At 43.1% G+C, this 4,895-nt stretch overlaps 1 long non-coding RNA gene across 2 annotated transcripts; it reads right to left on the minus strand.

Annotated features, from left to right (window-relative positions):
- Positions 1-239: 239 nt before the first annotated feature.
- LOC309368717 lies at positions 240-4,615 on the minus strand. Of its 2 annotated transcripts, none has more exons than XR_014167898.1 (3): positions 4,534-4,615; positions 1,106-1,264; positions 240-805 (listed from the first exon to the last, which is right to left on the minus strand). It is a non-coding gene; the product is annotated as an uncharacterized lncRNA (long non-coding RNA). The 2 variants fall into 2 exon arrangements; XR_014167899.1 differs by lacking the exon at positions 4,534-4,615 and adding an exon at positions 1,473-1,630.
- Positions 4,616-4,895: the final 280 nt, after the last annotated feature.

The raw sequence follows: 4,895 nt of genomic DNA on the forward strand, positions 1-4,895 counted from the left end.
CAATAAATTTTGAATTTCTAATTTAAAAAATGAGCACGATGCTTCTCAGAATACAGAATGTGAGAGGAGGAGATCACTTGTTTTAATGGTGCTCATATTTATGCCCTACTTTTTCTGGCTTGCTAGCACTCCTTTATTGCTTGAAAAAGAAAAACAAGGTGAAGAGGGCTCCGTTTACCTGGAATCCTACTGGGTATGGCAGCAAAACAACATCAAAGAAGTGCATTTAGACAGAGAAATGTGATGGAAACACACTTTATTTTTCATTAAAGTGGGATTGCTCTGCTTGTGGCTTTTTGCACATTTGGATGCAATGGTCATACACCTCATATCCTGGGGAACTTCACCTCTCCATTCGCAATTAATGGAAATTCGGTCATTCACTGCCCTTGAGATCATAGCCAAGTCCTTTAGAGATAGTAGACTCAAGGCCTTCAGAATTGGAAGCTTGTCCATGTAAAATCCAGCTTACTAGGAAAGATCAAAGGTCTATGCTGCCCAGCACATGTCACTTGCAGCATCACTGCCAGCTGCTCAAGAAATATGGGATCTGCTATAAAGATGTGGCAGACCGGTCTCAGTTCAATTTTGAGGTGAGCAATCCTAATCAAACAATAACACTCCTTGAGGTGGGCTTGATGTTTGAAAGAATGCAAAAAGAAGCTTTCTCTCCACCCCTCTCCAATTCAGCAGGGTACACAAAGGGGGAAAGTTTACCTTGGGCATCATGATAGGGTAAGCAGGCAGAGGCTCCAAATGCAGTGTCAAAGAGGCTCTGTGGCAGCCTATTGCCTCTTCCTTCCACCTAAGAACAAGTAGATACAACTCTCATCAATCCCTGGTGGAAAATCTCTACCCACATGATCCCAGGTGGAAGGACATGCTGCAATGTCAATATACTGGCAATATTTTGTTCTCATTTCAAATAAGCATTTCTTGTAACACTTCAGGAGCCACCAGCTGCTACCCCATCCTGAACCCCCTGGTAATTTTTTCCTTATGGGGATCTAGACAGCCTGGCAGGCAGGGATGGAAATAGACTGAGACTCACTCAAGGTGGGCTGTCCTACCCACCCAGGCAAAGAAGTTGAGCAGGAGTGCTTACCTGTGAATACAGAGGTGGCCACTGAAGGGATGTCAAGGGCAGTCCTCTATCTGAAGGTGTTGTGTGTTAGAATGGCTTTCTTGTACAAGCCCAGTGTAAATATAAAGGACCTCAAGAAGAGAGAGCAGACACCATGAAGCTGCCATCAATTGTTAGCACCTGGATAAGAGAATGAGTAGAATCAGGTCACCTGGCCACAGTCATTTCACCCAGGTGAAGAAAATAAGACTTTGATAAGAGCTGTTGATTTGGAAATGAAGCAGCTCAGATGGGGAGCTTATATAGGAGCTAGAGGCTTAACCCCTTCCTGGCTTTCAGTCAGGTCCTAATCTGAGATGGTATTTCCCATTAGCTTCCCCTTCCTCACCAGCAGCTAATTAAGCACTTTGATGGTGGTGGTTCTGCTGTGTCTGCCTGGCTCACCACTTCCTCTGCTCCTGTAGTTATGGGGTTGGCCAGTTAAGAATCCAGCCAGCTGGTGTGGGGACCACTAGTCCTGGGACAAGTCCACATCTGATGGCTTTCCAGGGTAATGAGATGAACCCTATCAGCAAAAGGAGCTTGAACAAAGGATGGGAGGGAGTTTTGAGGGAAGAATATAAAACTTTTATAAGCAAATTGCAACACACAGAGAGAGCACGCACACACAAACTTTAGGACTTTCATGAAATAATCACCATAAGGTTCTGGGTCACTGCAGCGGTTTAGGAACTTGCAGTTAATCAGATTTAAAAGAGTACTTGTTAATTGGTTGAAGGCTATATAAATGTAATAATGATGGTAGTGCTGTTAGAGTAGGCATTCTCTTCCCTTAATGCCAGTCTCTTACAACAATGAGAATGAGAATAAGCCAAAGAAGAAGAAGAGAGGTTATCATACAAACTCAAAGAAGCTTATTAAGCAAGGTACTACTCACAAAGGACTAACCGGAGGTACAAATTTATTACATGAAATATTCAAAGACTGAGAGCACTGTGGGCAAATTCCACTTAACTCTGTAATTTTTACAGGCCAATATTCTTTCTTCAGAATGTTACTTATGTAATAATTCTCCCAGTGCCCCACTAATGATTTTAGAATATTGGTTTTTTAAATTCTTACTAAGCTATTTGGGTGATTTCCTAAATATTAGTTTGCTAAATTATCTACTTTTATTCTTTTTCTGGGACAGCACAAATGTGGAACCAGAAAATAGGATAGCTGTAGTAGTGCAATCCTATACACGACTCCTCAGAATTAAGTGACACTGAATGAGGATTACATTCAGGTAAGTGGTGTTAGGGTCTCCCCCCATCAATTCCTTTTATTTATCCTCTCGAAAGGACGTCAGTTGAAGGTGTGGGGAACCTGTGGGCCTCCAGATGGTGTTGGTTTGCAGCTCACATCAGCCTCAGCCAGGATGGTCATAGGGAAAGGATGATACACGTCACTTTCAACTGCTCTCACATTCCCCTCTGGGCATTTGGGGAATGTTAGATCAGCTTACTGAAGGGAGATGTGATACAACAGTGAGGTGGGGGCTGTGTGAGTGGGATGGGACCAATGGATTGGCTTCAGGAATATGCCCTTGCAGCCACAATTTCACCGCTGCCTCATCCTTCCCCCTCTTGGTGAATGGCAGTGATGCTGCTGCCAGAGGCTATTGCTATGGCACTGGCCCACTGGACATTCTGTTCCTGTGTTAGGTTGATAATTTAGGAGTGGCTGGATGTTTGCAGAGCATGCTTCGTTCTAAGTGTAGAACCAATGAAATGTGACAAGAATAAATGAAAAGTGAACAGTTTCCAAGACTTTACAATCTCAAAAGATTGTCAACAGCAACAGAATAGTAGCACAGTAGGTGCAGAACAAGTTCTGGTTTAGTAAAAACAGCAAGAGCGAGATGTACAAACACCAGGTTGACTTCTACCCTTGGCTATGCTCCATGGCCCAGTGGTGTGCCAATCACCACAAAGAACTGAACAACCACAGCAAGATGTCTAACGTTCCGGCTTAGGCAAAGGGACGGATGCTGCGGAGCTTTAATAGTGAGCAATAGCAAACACAACAGGGAAACTGACACTGATGATCTAAACATTGAGGAGACTGCTGGGGTTGGAGTGAACTGTTGTTCAGTCAAGCTCACAACTTGTGAAGTGGGTGTGAAACAGCAGCACTATTCAAATGCTAGAGAGAAGAGGAGACCTACAACTTGCAGAAGAAGCATTTGGAAAGAACAGCCTGGGACAAGAATTAAGTCTGGGAAAATGGTGACTATGTACTGCTTCACCCCCACTATAAGGCTGCAAATGGGGTGGGAAGCTGCATTCAGATTGCGGAGAACTGCAACAAATCCAAATTCTCTGGCTTGAGTATAACACACATCGTCATTGAAAGCACACAGTAGTGATGGACACACATGTAAAAAATTGTACAGGTTGTTGTAAAGACCCATTGTATGCAGCCTTGTAATAGTAATTAAATCCTATCTCTGCTGTTCCTGAAACTCGAGCACATAGTCGAGCTCTTAAGCTCCCTGACTCAATTCATTGCTACAGCTAATGCAAACAGAGTATGTCCTGCCACTCTGCATGGTTCATTGCTAATGAGAAGGAGTTGCCTAACCTCTTGTAAAATTAGTAGTTACACCAATTTTAATCAAGTCAGGAATTAGCTAGTCTGATTTACATTAACATAAGCATGCAACATGGGTATGCCATCCCCAAAACAGCAAGTGGAGCAGCGCCCACAGATTTCATGTTCTCAGTAGTAACCCAACAGCTAGAATAACGTGTTTATTGATTCGATTGATTTGATTTGCATACTGTTAAGTTGTGGGTGAACATATCAGACGACACAGGGATTCTTCAAATAGCTCTTGTTTATTCACAGGCCAGAACAGAACTGAACTGAAGGGTTCAGCAGGCCTGCTTATATAGAGCTCCACTAGAACGCAACAGTAACCAATTTCTGTAACTATCCAATCACTGAAGGTCACTTTCAATCCCTTATTTGCATGTGTGGACCTGAGTGAAAACTATCTACAGTATCCCCCTGCTGGCCCAGGGTGAGAACTTCAGTACATAACACATACCAACCTTCATCCAAAGATCACGGGGCAGTTCACAACAAAAAATACAAAATGAGAACACAAAATAACAAGGCTTAGCCAAAGGCCTAGTTAAAGAAAAACATTTTCATCTGGCAGCTAAAGATATGTAATGAAGGTGCCAGGTATGTCTGGCACTTAGGCCATCAGAAACCAGCCCTTGTAGGCATGTATCCTAAAATCAAGGCTTCTTGCTATACACAGTAAAGCTTTTGCCATTCCTTCCGCCTACAGCCTCAACTCATCTGTGCCCAAGCATTTGGAGTTGGAGGGAACAGGAGGAAGTTCTGGTGTGTACATAGAAGCATTTATGTCACTACACGACTCTGAGCCTACTTACTTGGGTAGAAGATTGACTGAACATAGTGGAAATACAGCCAAGTAAACATACATAAAATTGGACCATAAGAGCCAGTGTGGTGTAGTGGTTAGGTCACTGGGAGACCAGGACCTAAATCCCTACTTGCCCATAATGCTCACTATTGACCTTGGGCCAGTCATAATCTCTCAGCCTAACCTACCTGATAGGGTTTGTCGTGGGAGGGAGGGGTCTGAGGAGAGGGAGAGCTATGTATAGCACCTTGGGCTCCTTGGAGGAAAAAGTGGATTATAAATGCAACAAATAAAGCAGTAAATAAAGAAGGGGTTTGCTCACATGCCATTGTACATTCATTCATTCATTTATAATATTTATATACTGCT

Source organism: Podarcis melisellensis, assembly GCF_964234715.1.
Source record: "Podarcis melisellensis genome assembly, chromosome: 4".
Classification (NCBI taxonomy): Eukaryota; Metazoa; Chordata; class Lepidosauria; order Squamata; family Lacertidae; genus Podarcis; species Podarcis melisellensis.